Genomic DNA, 17,556 nt, shown 5'->3' on the forward strand with positions numbered 1-17,556 from the left:
GGGTGGGAGCTGAGATGGCTGACCATTCCCTCCTGGCTGCTCTTGAGGTTCCTCCCCAGTAAAAAGAGAGGCATCACAGGGTGATGGGAAAGGGCTTAGTGCAGCTTCTTCCTGGCCGTGTGACCTTGAATGGAGCCAGTCCTAGCTCCATTCAAGCTTGCTCCATTTGAATGGAGCAAATGACCTAGCCCTGGTCATTTGCCTTCTGGTTCAGGGTCTTGTCACTCACAGTCTCTCCTGGTACATTACTCCTGCCTGTTAGTCAATTATTCAGCCAAGGGTTGTGTGCCCATCCCAGAGTGAAGCACTGCTAGGGGTGGGGGTGGCACTGGCAGGAATGTGACCAAAGTGGCCAGGCCCTAACCTTCAGAGTCTCCCAGCCTAGCAGCCCTTCCCAGACTCACCTTCTTGATAAAAAATCTGGGCTAGGGGTGGGGGCTGGAGGGTGCTACCAACCCAGCTGAATTGAGTAATTAAAATCTCTCCTCTTACCCTGACAGATGACCTCCAAGGTCTGTTCCAGCCCTATGATTCTATGATTCCAGCTGGGGGTATCCAATTAAACCTTGTCATGCTTCACTGGGCTTTGTGGGCTGTAAAGCGGGAAGGGGAGGCAATGCACAAACCGGGATGCTCCACCCCTTCCTTCCCTCCACTCCTCTCCATTCCATCTTCCCCAGCCCCCATGCCAAGGTTGTGCTTACCAAGCCTGGGCAGTGAAGTCAGAATGTGAGAGAAAGGACAGGACTACTGGTAGACCTGGATCTGGGGTGCTGCCTCTTTCCAGTGTGGGCCTAAGGGCAGATGGTATACTACTGTGGCTTTGCATAGCATCTTCCTGGCCCTTGGTCCATGCCCAGGCAGAATGTGTTAACAGAAGAAGGTCTTGGAGGGCTGGCCTGAGGTAGTGGGCAGTGGGGGCTTTGAGAGCAAGATCACTGGCCAGTAAACAGGTCATCTGGAAAACTAGCATCCTGGATCATATCCACCCCCCCCATGCCAATGTAAGGCAGACCCCTTTTGGTGGTACATTCTGCCTGTTCCCCAAAGGCATGATATTTGGGTGAGGTTTGGATTACCCTTAGGATGGTGGTGGAGCCATATATGTGGTGATTGAGCCGATGTGGGCCTTTGAGACTGCCATAAAAAGGCAACTTATGGGCCACTTAAGACCCTCAAAAGTGTTTTCTTTGGCTCATACAATGCCTACATTAAGAAGAAATTAGCTGCCATCATTTAAAATTCAGATTTTTACATAAAAATCCAGATATATAACTTCTAAAAACTCTGAAGATCTAGTAGCACTGGGCCCATATTCTCACAGGGCCACAGCTGGAGCTGCACGACAGCTGTCCCCTTAGCCAGGACACATATTCTGCTTGTCTGTTGTCCCTACCTGTTTGAGTTCACCCTTCACAGGAGCAAATGGGGAAATTGAGGTTCAGAAAGAAAGAAAGGAGGACACTTGCCCAAAGTCACCCAGCCAGGGTGGGGGGCCAAGCCAAGATTAGAACCCAGGCCTCCTGCCTGCTGGCCAGCCACATGCCCTTCCCCTGCACCCTCTTTCCCAGAGCTTGGCAGAGGCTTCAAGACCCCTGCACTGCCTTCTCCTCTATTCCCAAGGCCTGGGCAGCCTCAGCGGGCCAGGCTTTGTCTGGTCGCCTTCCTGCATAGCCCCTTTAGCTGCTGGGCCCCAGCCCCAACCCAGGCCTCCTTCGGGTGAGAGCAGAGGCACTGCGGGGCCTCTGAAGCCTGGCCCCATCTCCCGCAGCTCTGAACAAGAATCTCATTAAGTGCAGGGGGCGGCAGCCGCCGGGCCTGGGGCGCCCTGACCACAGAGCTGGCTTCCTTCTGCAAACAGCACTGGCTGGGCCTGGGCCGGCAGTGTGTATGTGCATGTGGGGGCACTGCAGCGGCCCGTATCCAGACCGTCCTGCAGCCTCTCATGCTGCCTCTTGCCTCCTTCCTTGCTCACCCCTCTACCCCATCCCTGTTTTTGTTTCCCCACCCTTCCTCCTGCCCTCATCCCCTTTATTTCTCTCTCTCTCTCTCCTATCCTTCCCCTTTTTTTCTCTCAGCCTGGCTCTGTTTCTCTCTGGCTTTTGTCCTCATCTCTCAAGCAGCCCTGGTTCTTCGTGATCTGGTTTCCCATCTCAGCCGGGAGTCCTGGGAGTCCTGCCTACTTCCCTCAGGCACCGTCTTGCTGCAGCACCATCTTGCTGTCCTGGAGAGTCACCCTCTTAGCTTCTGTTTCTCACCCTCTGTCTCTGAACTTCACTCTGTCTCTCTTCCTCAGACTCTCCAGCTCTTGCTCTCCCTTAGGCCTCCCTTACATGGAGCCTCTGAGTCATTTTGTCTCCATTGCCTGGGCTCTGTGGCCTGCTCTGAGTCTGTGTTTCTGAGGCTGCCACAAGACACTTCTGGGGAGGTTTGCTGTACTGGATAAACATGGCCCAGCAGCAGGATGTGAGGAATTCTGCTGACGGCGCTTTCCTCAGGGGCTGAGGAGGCGTAGTGTGAGCTGGTGGCCAGGGGGCCCAAAGAGATAACAGTGTCCTTTCCATGCCTGTACCCCTGACTTCCTGGCATCTCAGCCAGCTCAGAGTGTCTCCTCAGCTGGAAAAAAAGGAATAGGCCCCAAGGGGCTACTCACCCAGCCTAGCCCACTCACCACCAACCCCCTCCCCACACACTATGCACACACTTCTCTCCAGTATCTATGCCTGGAGCCAACTAAATGGAATTCAGTCCTGTGTTTCTTCTGGCCAGGCCTGCCTAAGCCTCAAGGGCAGGGGCTGTGGGGAGGGAAAATAACCCTAGGGGCCTTTGGCGTGAGGTAGTACATGAAAGAACCCATTAGAGGTCATTGCAGCCACCCCTCTGCTCCCAGACAACACCCTGTCCTTTGTAATTGTTCTATATTTAAAATCCCTACCCTCAAAGGAAAAGTTTATTGACCTTCCCTCTCACCTATTCTGAGGCCTGATCCTACTGTCTGTCAGAAGTATCCTAAATCAGAAATCCTTTGTCCTGCAACTCAGATGAGTATGGGTATGTCTATGATGTGTATGGTGTGTGGTGCCTATGTGTTGGGGTATGGGTGGGCCAGGAGCCTAGAGAGAGAGGAGAAGGGATCATTGATTTGGAGGTGTGGCAGTGGTACGGAATGAGACAAAATACAGGGATCTCAGAGGAGAGGCTGGTACAGTAGTCTAGGGGAGAGACCATGGGGTCCAGGGGCAGAGGCACTGAAGGAGGGAAGACTCTGTGGATACAAACACTGAAGAAGGAACCATAGAAGAAGGCACTACATGGCATGAATCCAGGAGGCTTCCTGAGGAAGAATCGGGGGCAGATTTGGGAGAAGAGACTTTCAGACTGAGGAACATCAAGTGTTTGAAGTCATAAGGAGAAGCGAGAAGGTCTTTAGAGGTGGACAGTTTCTAGGAAGAAACATTCATCTAACACCTACTATTAGGATTACCAACCCATCGTGGTTTGCTCAGGACAGTATAGTTTTTAGCACTGAAAGTCCCACATCCTGAGAAACCCCTCAGTCCTAGGTAGGCCGGATTGGTTGGTCACCCTACCTACCTACCCATCCTACCTATCAGGCAGTGTGAACAGGATGGCTCATGTCAACCTCACAACAACCCTGCATAGAGTATATTAGCCCCATTTTACAGATGAGAAAATGGAAGCTAAGAACATTTAAATATCTCACATTAGTGGCACACAGTGAGTGACAGGTTGGAAGCCAAGTTCTGTTGTTCCACTGAAATGAGTTCTTTTACCCTAGACTCAGAGACCTTCAGGGACAAACTTAGTAACCACCACCCCACCCCCCAATCTCCTTCCCTGCATGCATTCCAACCTCAACAGTTTCAAAGTCTTGACATAAGCCAGTGTCATTTGGACCTACTGCCAGAGTCCCACTGGACTGCGGCTGGGAGTGGGGGTGGGCTGGAGGAAGGGGGGGCTTCATCCCCTTCAGCACAAGGCCTACCCAGGCTTCACTATGGACTGCCACCTGTTGATTCTTTGGCTTCTCCCCCAACTGGGGGCAGGACCAGCTGCTGGGGGATGGGGGCGGGAGGCGGAAGCTGGGGGAAGTACTGAGGGGGGGTGTCTCCAGGGCCTTGCTAGGTTCCTGGGCTCCAGGTGGTAGGTCTGAGGAGGGCTGGCCGAACATCTGAAAGCAGGCTGGGGGCTGGGCCCCAGGAGTCCCGCACTGCTGGTCAGCGCCTCCGGTGTGCTGGGGTGTGAGGAAGCGGCCACAGAGCAAACAAACAGAGCCTGTGAGGACAGGAAGCAATTACGGACCACCCGGCCTAGGCTGCTGAGTTGTTTAGGGTGGAGGGAGGCAGGCTGAGGCAAGGATAGGCCGTCAGCAAGGTGTGTCCTGGGGCAAGGCCAGAGAAGCAAGATGAAGAGGTTCTAGGCTGGCAGGATTCTGGGGAGGCCATAGCAGGTGTCCTCCTCCTGCCTTTGGGGGACGTCTATTCCACTTAGAAATAATTCCAGAGAAGGGGATACCTTAGTGGGCACAGGGTGGTGGCTTCTGGTCAGGAGGCCTTGGTCCTTGGTCTAGCTGCCACACTCATGTGCTTTGTTTGAGGCCTGTCCCTTCCACTCACTGAGTCTCAGTTTTCCCACCACCCACTGACATGGCTGAAGTAAATGATCTTCAACAGTCCCTCCAGATTTGATAGTCCATAGTGCCATAAAGTTGCTACAAGCTAAGGATTTTTTAGCTAACAGGGATTTACTGAGTGTCAGCTATATGCAGACCCTGCAGCTAAATGGTGGGGTTGGGGAAAGACATTTGGAAGTCTCAGACCTGGGTTCTGTACTTGAGGAATAATATTATCTTAAAAATGATATGTATTGAATTTTGGCTGGGATGTATATTGAAATGATATCACTGAATTTCCTCCCAAATCCTTTAAAGTAAATACTATTATTATTTTCATTTTATAGATGAGGAGACTAAAGAAAGGCAAGTAACTTGCCTGAGACTACATATGTAAGAAGAGGAGACCTAGATCAGTCTAACTCAAGGCCAGTGCTCTGAACATCGATTCTAAATTGGTTCTAGTGCAGATGATCAAACAGTAACTGCCCACAATTTACATAATGTGTTCCTTTATACATTAGCTTATTTCAGCTTCACAATAGCCCTGTGGGCCTGAGGATACTATCCCCACTTCACAGATAAGAGGATTGAGGCTCAGAGACCTGGAGGGCCCAAATGCTCTCCTTCTGATGCCTAATGTGCATTGAAGTGAAGCTGAACTCCCTGCTCCCCTAGCCTCTGGCTCCTACAGAAAGCCAGAAGCACTCTTGCAGTAACCTGGGAAGCATCCCATCTTGTCATCTGCTATGTGGTGGGTGGACAGGCAGGAAGGCAGGATTTGACCCTTTGCTCCTATCTGTACCCTCCCTTTTTCTTCCCTTCCCAAGTGTTTATTTTTTTATTAAAACATTTTTTAATGTTTATTTATTTTTATTTTTAGGAGAGAAAGAAAGAGATGAGAAAGAGTGCAACTGGGTGGATGGGCAGAGAGAGAGGGAGACACAGAATCTGAAGCAGGATCAAGACTCTGAGCTGTCAGCATAGAGCCCGACATGGGCCTTGGGCTCACAAACCATAAGATCATGACCTGAGCTGAAGTTGGATGCTTAACCAACTGAGCCACCCAGGTGCCCCTCCCCAAGGGTTTATTAAGCTCCTATCATGTCCCTGGTGTTGTGGCTGGGGGGTTCTGTGCATTATTCCCTTAATCACACAGCTACCGCCACGAAGTAATTTGAACCCTCATTGTGCAGATAAGTCAAACAAGGCTCAGGGCATGCTGGCTTCCCTCCCTCCCAGGACCCAGTGCAGGACCTGCAGGGACTGTAGGGGCCTTGGGAGCCTGTCCTTACAGTTCAGTCCCCTTTCTGGGACACCCTCCACGAACTTCCCAGCCAGAGGTAGATCTTTCTCTCAGCTCCTAGAAATGAGGCCATGTTCAGCCTCACTCACAACACCCTTCTCCTCTCCCTTTCTGATTTGCATGGAACTGAGACTCAGGCCCACTCAGGCTGAGGCTCCTTTGGGTCCTGATCCATAAGTGCTCTTGTACCACTGGGACCTCAACGCATAGGTATTATCCAGAGCTCTACTACCTGAATCACTTCATTTATTCCTTACTGCAATCCCATGAGGTAGATCATTATTATTACCATCATTCCCATTTTCCAGATAAGGAAATTGAAGCAAAGGGAGGTAAATGGATTACTCAAGGTCATCAGCTGGTAAGTAGCAGAGCCAGGATTCACATCCAAGCCAGCTGGTGCAGAGCCCCTACCCGAGCCAATTTCTGAAATTTTCAAGTGCCACCATTAAGGAGCATGGCCTTGATCCTGAGGCAAGAGGAAGTAATTGAGGGGCTTAGTCTAGGAGCGACATAATCTGCTTTGTCTATGAGAATAATCTGTCTGAAGAAGTTTGGTTTAAAATACTAATAGAAGTACTTTTAAAGGCAATAAAAACTCAATGCTCAGGGTTGATGCGAGTATCAGTTGAGATAATGGACAGCACTTTGCAAATTGAGGGGTTGGATGACTGATTAGTGATATTCGCACCCCTCTGTGAAAAAGGAAAGGGCAAAATGTCTCGGGCTGATCATTCCCAGGTGCAGAGCCCTAGGTGGGCCAAACCCTGGGAAGTAAGTGGTCAAACTCAGCTGTCCTGGGCTCCTCAATGGTTACTCTTATCCCATCAGTTCCCTGGGGCCAGGCAGAGTTTGCACAAAAGGGAGCTTTAGTTGTAGGCCTTTGCTGGGGCCCTGGGAATCAGTGACAAATTGAATGGGATAATAAGTTAATTAAAGCTCTCTCATATGTGAAGCATCCCAGGACAGAGGAAAGAGGCTTGGCCAGAGAGTCACACAGGGCACCTGGATTCCTGAGCCACAGACTACCTGAGGAACCTCAGGCCGGTCTCCCCCCATCTCTGGGCCTCAGTTTCCCCATGTATACAATAAGGAAACTGGCAAACCTGGTCTCTTAGGGCTACACCAGTGCTAGTGTTCCAGGAATCTCTAATTAAAACTGTCCCCTGTGTATTAATCTTCTTGTCAAGTTTTAATTAATGGCTGATGGAGCCAGAGCAGGCACCAGCTGCCATCCCCTTGCTGGGAGGCAAGGGACACCCACAGGATGCTTGACCTGATAATCATCACTAAGTGGCCTCTATCCCCATCTCTCCACCCCACGCCACCTCTCATAGCTGAATGCTTTTTCCACTACACTCCACCACCTAGGGTTTGAGGGCCAGTGTGCGTGTGTGTGTGTGTGTGTGTGTGTGTGTTTGATGGTGGTAAAGGGTATATATAGCCTTTCTCTCAACTCTGGTACTAACTAGCTCTGTGATCTTGGTTTGTAACTTAACCTCTCTGATCTTCAGTTTCCACCTCCATTAAATGGGGCTGCAAGTAACAACAAAATACAACCACTCAAAGTGCCTTCACAATAAGCACGATTATTATCCCACAGAGGAAGTCCTAAAGAAGAGTACTTCAATGGTTGGTTTACCCAGCACTGGTAACGCCAGTTCTTTACATCTTTTTGCTCCACCATTCTTAGCTCTTCACTTTTGTTCTTGGACCTGTCCCCTCATGGTCATAAGGTGGCTGTAGGGGCTTTGAGTATTACACACTAATTCAACAAAACCTAAAGACTGAAAGAAGTAACAACCTTGTCTTATGTTCCTTATGACCCCTTTCAGAAATAAGGCAGCCTTCCCCAGAGTCCCACAGCAGCTTTCTGTCTGTGCTTCTTTCATTGGCCAGAATTGTGTCACATACCCAGGCTGAACCCAGCCACATGGCAAAGAGGTTGGCATTACCATGACTGGCTTAGACAAGCATTCTCAACACTGGCTATACAAAAGAATTTCCTGGGGTGCTTTTAAAAAAATACCGGTGCCCAGACTGTACTCAGATCAATTTAATCTCTGGAGGTGGGGCCTGATTACCAGTATCTTTTAAAAGCTCTTCAAGTGAGTCAAACATGCTTATACTAACCAGGATACAACCTCTGAAGCCCAGCCTTCCATGTGCTGGTTCTGATAGAAAAGAAGGAGTGGCAAGTGGCTGTTAGCTACCCACTGTCCACACACACCCTTTGTCTCACATTAGCACCAGAAGTGAGGTTTAATACCATGAAAACATGTGTCCTCCAAAGATTTCCTTCTAGGACCAGCCCTGCCTTTAGAATCTAAGGCCCTCTTAAAGTAGCTGCTTCCAAACCAGGCTACACTGCAGATTATCCTGACATGCTTGTTAAAAATATAGATTCCTGAGCCTACCAAATGGCAATAGAATCAGAATAATTTGGAATAGAGACCAAGAATACCTATATGCTCACATACGTGCACACACAGAAACATGAATTTGTTTATTCCTTAGATGATTCCCAGGCACTTACTCATAGAGTGATGTTTTGGAATGACTACTCTACATGTCTTCCTCATGGGCCTGAAATGGTGCCTGAGAGTCTACCATCAGGGTCACTTTTCTAAGTCATCATCTCTAGTATTTCTGCCTCCCCCATTAACACGTGTTACATTATTAGTTGTTAAGATAAAGGTAGTTGGAAAGTCACTGAGAGACTCTTACTTCAGTTTCCTTTTTCTTTTTTTTTAATTTTTAATGTTTATTTATTTTTGAGAGAGAGAGGGAGAGAGAGAGAGAGAGAGAGACAAAGCATGAGCAGGGGAGGGCCAGAGAGAGGAGGAGACAGAGAATCTGAAGCAGGCTCCAGGCTCTGAGCTGTCAGCACAGAGTCCGACGCGGGGCTCGAACCTTTCGACCTGAGTCAAAGTCAGACGCCTAACCAACTGAGCCACCCAGGTGTCCCAAGTTTCCCTTTTCTTAAAATGAGGGTAATTATGCTTGCCACATCACTAATTAGAAAGGGCCTAGGAGATCACAGAAAGTAGTTTGTCAACTTGAACATGCCAAAGGGATGATGTGAAACTATCTCTGGATCTGGAGACCAGAGGCCAGTGTTCTGTCCTGTTACTGGCTCATTTTCGCCAAGTCCTTCCTACTTTTCAAACGCCCAAACCTCCATTTTATAATTTGTGAAATGTAAAGGGTTGCATACAGGAATAGATTTTTTAAATTATTTTTTTTCACTGCAGTATAATTAACATACAATGTTTTATTCGCTTTAGAGGTACAACATAGTGATTTGACAGTTCTATACATTCACTGTTGATCAAGAAAAGTTCACTTACCATCTATCAACATACAACGTTATTACAATATTATTGGCTATAGTCCCTATTGCTGTACCTTGTATATCTGTGTCTTATTTATTTTATAACTGGAAGTTTGTACCTCTTAATCCCATTTACCTATTTTCTCCTTTCCCCTACCCAAGTCCCCTCTGGCAACTACCAGTTTATTCTCTGTATTTGAGACTGTTTTTGATTGTTTTGTTTTTTATATTCCACATATGAGTGAAATCATATGGTATATGTCCTTCTCTGCCTATTTCACTTGGCATGATACCCTCTAGGTCCAGCCATGATGTTGCAAATGGCAAAATCTCATTCTCCTTTATGGCTGAGTAATATTCCATTGTATATATATACCACTTCTTTATCCATTCATCTATTAATGGACACTTGGGTTGCTTCCATATCTTGGCTATTATAAATAATGCTGCAATAAGTACAGGGGTGCATATAACTTTTCAAACTAGTGTTTTCATTTTCTTTGCATAAATACCCTGAAGTGGAATTACTGTATTGTATGGTATTCCTATTTTAAATTTTTCAAGGAAACACCATACTATTTTCCACACTGGCTGTACCAATTTACATTCCTGCCACAGTGTACAAGGGTTCCTTTTTCTCCACATCCTCTCCAACACTTGTTATTTCTTGTCTTCTTTATTTTAGCCATTCTAAAAGGTGGATGGTGATATCCCATTGTGGTTTGATTTGTATTTCTCTGATGATGAGTGATGTTGAGCATCTTTTCATATATCTGTTGGCCATCTGGATGTCTTCCTTGGGAAAATGTCTATTCATGTCTTCTGCCTATTTTTTAATTGCATTATTTGGTTTTTGGGTGTTGAGTTTTATAAGTTCTTTATTTATTTTGGATATTTATCCCTAATCAGATAATTCATTTGCAAATATCTTCTCCCATACACTAGGTTGCCTTTTTCTTTTGTTGATGGCTTCCTTTGCTGTGCTAAAGCTCTTCATTTTGGTGTAGTCCCAATAGGTTATTTATTTATTTTTTGTACCATTCTTAATGACAACAATAAGAACCTCTTTTCCAAAAATAATTCACCAGTTTAGCAAGTTGCCTTGCTGTGTCCTGATAGGTAGTACAGAAGTCATCTGTGTTTGGCATAATGAGGACACAGGAAAAGGGCTAAATTGTGGGGTTCTCTCCAGGGAGAGAAAGGCCTGGGAGGTGTCCCTGGTGAACCAGATCTAGAGAGGGCTGGAATGAATGATAAAGTTTTCCCATGTCTTGGGATTTCTCTCAGGACCTATGGGGACCTTAGTGTTGCTCACTGGACTTTCCAAAGCTCCTGATCCAGAAGAAGCTTACTGCCTCACTCAGCAGTGGTCTATTGGAAACCTAGGCACTGAGGGGTTTTTGAGGTCTGTAGGTCCCAGCCTAAGCCTAACCTCAGGCCCCAGTGCCCCTGCAGGCCCTGGAGATCCCACTTCCCCACTTCCCTTTGCTCTACATTTAGCTCCAGGTCAGGTGTGGGTTTCCTTTAACCAGAAGGCCTGAGAGTGTCCCTCTGTGGAGCCAGAGGCAATCTAACAAGGAGTTCTTCCATCAGCTGAGTCCAGGCTGGAGCTGGAAAAGAAGACCATGAGTTATCAGGCTACCCAAGATATGGGGTGAGGAAGGAGCCTCTGGATCTGCCAAGGAGGCTTGTTCTGACTGAGGCAATCTGAGGACTAGGGGTGGGGGTGGGGATCCAAGATGGGGAATGAGAAATTCTGAGCCTAGTTCTCTGAGTGCCAATCTTTGTGTGACCTTGAACATGACCCTATTCTCTCTGGTCCTCAGTATCCTCACCTGTAGCATAAAGGGGTTGGATTAGAATCCCAGAGTCATGGACTCTCAAGTGAAAAGTACCTTCAGTAGCTACCTAGTCCCAGCCCATACCCAGAGCTTGACTCCCTTCTGCAGCATCCTTCACAGTGATCGTCCAAATTCTGCTTGCATACCTCCAATGATTGGAAGCTCACTTCCTCCAATGGCATCCTGTTTGATCTCAGCATAGCCACCTGTTAGATGTTTCATCTGAAATTGGTCTTCCTGTGGCTTCCATGAATGGGTCCTAGCTTTGTCTCCTGGGGCTGTCTTCCCTGTGACAGCTCTTCAGAGGTCTGAATTCAGAGTTCAAGTTCCCTGAGTCTACTCTTCTGCAGACCAAATAGCCCCTTGATTTACAACTATTCTCACAAAGTCTTGTGAGACTCTCTTCATGTGTGGAGCCCATAACTGGACACAGTCCCCCAGGTGGGATCTTGGACCAGAACATCCCCTAGCTCCTTTCACAAGAAATAGTTCATGAAGTTAAACCTAAGATACCATTGGATTTAGTACCTACAGGGTCTCGCCTAGCCTGTGAGCTCTGTGATGGTGGGGGGCTTTTCTGATTCTTTTCTGTTACCCAAGGGCTCAGCCCGAGGCCTTGCTCAGAGTTGGCATCATAGCTTGTGTGTTGAGATAGCTGAGAGCAAGGTGCATGTGAGGATGAAGCCCAAACTGGAAGAGTGGGCTGGTCCATGGAAGGGCCTAGATTATGAATATACTTTTAAGCAGCCTCCTTCCATCCCTGCACCAGCTACATCGACCCACAGGGAGGGCCCAGCATGTGGGCCTTGTGGTACCTGGTGTTCATCACTGCCTGAGCCTCAGGGAAGCTGATATCTGTATCTGCGGCCTCCCAGGACTCCTGGGAGCCCTGCCTTCTCTCACAGCTCTGTGTACAACTTGACAATGCTGTGCACATGTGTGTGTGTGGCTGCTGGAGGTATCCCCTGGTGTCTATAGAAGCAGGAGGAGGAAGCTGTATCCCATCCATTGGCAGGAGTGACCTGTAGATCCATCTGAGGCAGCAAGAAATATGTTCCGTCAGTCAGCAGGGGTGTTCCTGGCTGTCTGAGGTGGAGGAGAACAGTGGCTACCACTTGACAGTGGTATTCCCAGCTGTCTGCATGAAGAAGGGGAGACAGCTGCCCTGGCAGGCAGCTGGGGTATCTTGGCCATGCCCACCCTGACATGGTCCATCTCCCACTCTCTCTCTCTCCCTCTGTATGTGTCCTCCTGCCACTCAGCTGTCATCAGCTCCAATCACCACAAGGCAAGTTGGCCCTTCCAGAGTTCAAGGTCAAGGAAAGGATGCTTCAATTATTCTACCATCATCTTTCAGGGTCCCAGTGAAGTGGGCAAGCCAGTGGTTACTGGCTTCACGGCTGGCTGGAGGGACTGTGTACCAGGGAAGAACAGGGCAGATGAAGGGAAATATAGGGAGAGTCATGAAGAAACCCGTGGGCCAACTTGAGCAAAGGGAGCCAGCAGAGACTTTTACAGACACACAGAAAGGGATGGGGCATTTCCAGAGCCAATTTCTGTGGTTGCTAGAGAGGCAAGGGCAAACATGGATTTGGGAGTCAGACAGACCTGGGTTCTAGTCCTTGTTCTGCTATTTCCTGGCTGCCTGGCGGTTTTCTGAGCTGTGAAGTGGGGATGTTGTGAAAACACCAGGTCAGGCCCCGGATACACACCTAGGAAATGGAAGGCCCCTCTTGCCATTTCCTTTCTCTAAGGCTGCAAACATGAGGCAGATGGTGGCTTGCAAAGGCAAGAATAGGAACTGCTTTGGGGGTCTCTGTCAGGTATGTCCTGAGCCCGGTCCAGAGTGTCTTTTCTCTTGACTTCTTCCCCTTGACTGGGAAAACTAGTTATCATAGAAGATAGGAAGGGGCGATAGGGCAGCGGCCAGAGTCCCTGTGACTCTGGCCAGGTCTAGCTTCTTCCTGGGTATTCTTGGCATTCCCCACATATGCGATCTTTCTAGGCATATAGCCAGGGGCTAGTGACACACCAACTCCACAGACTAAAAGACTCTTCTTCCATCCCCTTCCCATAGTGGAAGGCAGGCATTGGTGCAGATGAGGAAACTGAAGCTCTGTTTAGTGACTTCAAGGTCACACAGCTATGGGATTGACACAGGACCAGACCCATTGTCCCTTTAATCCTTATTATCCCCCTACCTCCCCTATCCCACCCCCAGCATCCTAGGCCTCAGCCATGACAGACTGACTACTCATGACCTCCATAATACTTTCTGCATTTTCCTGCCTCTGTGATTCTCCTCAAAGGCTCCTCTGGCCTAGAATGTCCACCGTGCCCTGCCTTGCCCCATCACCCCCACTTCCCCCTACCCCTTCTCTCCTCTGGGCCTGTGAAAATCCTCCTTATTCTTCAAAGCTGTAATGCCTTTTCTGATTCCTGAAAACTGAAGGATTTCCTGTGTTGCCAGAGGGCTTTGTTTTACTGTTGTCTTAAGTTGCCCACAGAACAAGAGAGATCTTGGAGATCATTGAGGCAAATCCTCTCAGTGAAGGAGCCTAAGAGAACCAGAGAACAGAAGGGGCTCCAATACCTTCCTGCTTTTCTTCCCAACCCTTTTGACACTGATTCACAGTCTCTTTTCTGTTAGAGGTCCTCAAGGCTTTAGATCATCCTCTTGCCCCTCCCCTCCCCTCCCCTCTCCTCCCTTTCTCTCCCTAGGGGAGCTTATCTATGATGAGAACTTAAGGACAATATTTGTAATTGCCTCCAGGTCATCACCACCAGGATGTTCCCTACTATTCACTTCAAATTCAACATGTCACATACTCACCTCAAATTCAATATGTTACAACTAAATCCATCAGGTACCAACCTATCCAAACCTGCCCTTGTTTCTGTATCCCCTCTCTCAATGGATGGCATCACTACATCTCCACCAGAATCTTGAAGGCATCCTCCAATACCTCCTCCTTGACCCTTGTCACATCCAACCAACCACCAAGTCCTACCCATTCTACCTCCAACACATGCTGAATTCACTTGCTTCTCTCAAGCTCCATTGTTACCACCTTGGTCTAGACCTCATCAGCTATTGCCTGGGGTTGCCTCTTTCCTGCCTTACTGTTTCCATTCTGCCCCTGGGTCTGCCAGCCTATTCACCACAAGGTAGTCAGAAGGAATGTTTCAAAATGCAAATCAGACCATGTTAGTGCCATGCTCAGAAACCCCAGGGATAGAGAATAAAATTCAAGAGCCTAAAGGGTCTCACCCTGATTTCCTTCTCCCCTGTCATATTGAGTGTACTAGTCTATCTTCTGCTCCTGAACTTTGCCCAGGCTGCTGCTTCTACCTGAACAGCTGTTCTTTCACCCTTCACGTGGCTAACTCCTTCTTAGCCTTTGGGTCTCAGGTTCTTCATCACTCTGTATGTGTCCTTTAGGACTCAGCTCAAGTGCCACCTTTTCCTGGAAGTTTTCCCAGATTGCTCTTCCCCTCATGTCTGGGTTAGACACCCATCCTGTGGGCTTGGATCCCCTTCCATGACTCTCCCCTGCAGATAGATCTCCTATCACAGCACAGTTCATCATGGATTGTAAATACTTGGGTATTTGTTCATTTCTCCCAATAGACCAGGGGCTGGCAAACTACAGTCTCCAGGCAAACTCTGGTCTACTGTCTATTTTTGTAAGTAAAATTTTACTGGAGCACAGCCATGCCTATTCACTTCCATATTGTCTACAGCTGCTTTGACACTATGACGGCAGAGTTGAGTAGTTGTGACAGACCACAAAGCCCCAAATAATTGCTATGTGGCCCTTTATGGAAACTGGGTTTCCATATGCTGGGTTTCCATATGTTTCCATATGCTGACTCCTGCTCTAGATCATCTGTCCCACAAGGACAAGGGTAGTGTCCACCTGGTTAATTGCTGGTTCCTCAACACCCAACATAATGGCTAGTGGTTGGCAGGTGGTCTAGAAACATTTGCCAACTAGTGCTTAAAGTGCATATGATCACAGGGTAAATCTGCAGCCCACCAACGGTCCCTGCAGCCCCAAGTGGGCTCCAACCTTTGGTCTCTCAATCTGTATCCCCAGGAAACAAGAATGAGGTCAGATTGCCCGTGTATTCCCAGTCTTTCCCAGAGCAGGGCCAGGTCCAGAGGATAAAGAAACTATGTTGCTGTGGCTCAGGGGAGAACAACAGGGCCCTGGGGCTGCCCTGCGGAGGCTACACCCACATCAAAGATGTGCACCTCCACCTTAAGACTGTCCCTGACACTAAGGCAGTGGACCTCAATCAGGGACAACTTTGCCCCCCCCTCCAGGGAATTTTTAACAATGCCTGGAGACATTCCTAGTTATTACATATGAGAAGCTGGAGGGAAGTAGCTGCCAGTGGCACCTAGTGGGTAGAGTCCACGGATGCTGGTAAACATTTTACAAATGCACAAGACATTCCCATACAACAAAAATATATCAGGCTGAAAATGCCAATAATTCTGAGGTTGTGAAATTCTGCTCAAAAGCAAGGGCTTTCACCACTGCATGCCCATTAGAAACACCTGATGCTTGGGCTCCAGCCTAGATCAATTAGAACAGAATCTCTGGGCTGAGACCCAGGCATTAGCACTTTTATAATCTCCTCAGGTGATTCTAATGTGAATCCAGCACTGAGAACTTCCAGAATAGAACCTACTTTCTGGGAAAAGTTTCCAAAGACGGATCCGCACAGTCCCAAATCACCTAGGACAGTCTTTGCCTCAAACATTTGATCCCACTGATAAGCCCTGGGGGCAGCTGGTCATTTGAGAAAATCTGCTGCTCTCATGGGGTATCTCTGAGCACTGAGGGGGCAGCAGATCCCTTTTCTCCCCATCCCTCCATGCCCGTCACTGAAGGAGGAGGGGGTGGTGGTGGAGGAGAGGGGAGGGGCTAGGGAGCACAGCTGGTATTCTAATCACCTCCAACCACAAAAATCCATATCAAGCCATCTCTCTCCTTTCTCCCCCTTCCAAGCTGAGCTGTAGAGAGAAGCACACCCTTCCTGAAAGCAACCTAGAGGCCCTAAGCTGATGTGGAGGGAGGGGTTCAGCAGTGTGGATGTTGGGGAGGAGGTACAAAAGCTCCTACCTTATTTGGCCCTAGTTTGGAGGATGTGTGTAAAGCTTGTTGTACCTCCTAAATCCAATCAGTTCCTGGGCCTGAGCAGGCTCCTTGGCCCTGGAAAGATGGCACTGGATGAATGAGGGAAGGTAGGTTCCTCTACTATGGGACAAACTTTTCCTCTCCCTCTAAAACAGCAACTCTATGGGGGGTCTGGCTCCCTGATCCTCTCCCCAAGGTGGAACTGGGTACCCATCCCAGAGTGTAGGCCTTCCTCTCCAGGGAGAGTCCCTCACCAGCCTCCACTTTTCTCCTGGGCTAGGCAAGCCCTGATCCCAGTCTAGGCAATTCTAGTCAGAGCTGCTTAGCCACTGAATGCTGGGAGGAAGGGAGGCCTAAAAGAGCATAGCCAGGCTTCCATGGCACTCTCTGAACCAGGAAGACTTCTACAGTTCAGAGGCTGCTGGAATTCAAGATTAGAGAGGCCACAATTCAGCCAGGGTCTGACAGTAAGCCTGCAAGGAAGTGAATAAGCTAGGCCTGATCTGGGCTTTGGGGTAGATTCCTGGGGTCTAAGCTGGGAAGCCATTGCCAGAGGGATAGAGCAGAAGCACAAACACAGTGAAGCTGGGCAGCAGATTCCTGCTGCACAGAGTAAATCCTGGCAGGGACTATCTGAAAATGACAGGTGAGGCTCCCAAGACCACTGGAGGGGGAGCAAGATACTAACTGCCCTACTTTGGGGAGGTGAAAAGAAGGCAACTAGGAAGTGGTAGGCAGGTGACATTGGAGCCAACCTTGAAGCATAAAGGAGAAATTACAGAAGACAAAGAAGAGTAATCAAGAGGGAGGATACAGTGGAGGTAAATGCCTGGAGGGGAGTCTTATCTGGGACACACTGCATTGGGCCTTGAACACATGGTGTGAGTAGGCCAGAGACAGAACTGAGGGCCTCAGTAGGTGTGCTCAGAATGGGAAGGCCTGTGTGTCTGCCCAGATGAGAAACCTGACTTCATCCTGAAGGTCATGGGGAGCTATGGATGTACTCAAAGCAGGATAAGTGATATGATCGTGTTTGACATTTATGACAGTTCCTCCCATTCTAGTTGGAGGCTGGATTGGAGCATAGGAAGGTCCAAGACCTAAAGACGGGGAACCATCTGGAGGTCAGTGCAATGGTCTAAGTGTAGGCCCATGTGGATGATAATGGAAGGCAAAAAAAGGCTGAGCTGCTGTGGAGCTATACCACTTGAATATTAGGGTGAGGAAGACTAGACAATCTTCTGGAAACTCACATCATAGTTCCACTTGCTCCTGATAGCTCTTAGGATAAA

The sequence above is a fragment of the Neofelis nebulosa genome, chromosome X, assembly GCF_028018385.1.
Source record: "Neofelis nebulosa isolate mNeoNeb1 chromosome X, mNeoNeb1.pri, whole genome shotgun sequence".
Lineage (NCBI taxonomy): Eukaryota > Metazoa > Chordata > Mammalia > Carnivora > Felidae > Neofelis > Neofelis nebulosa.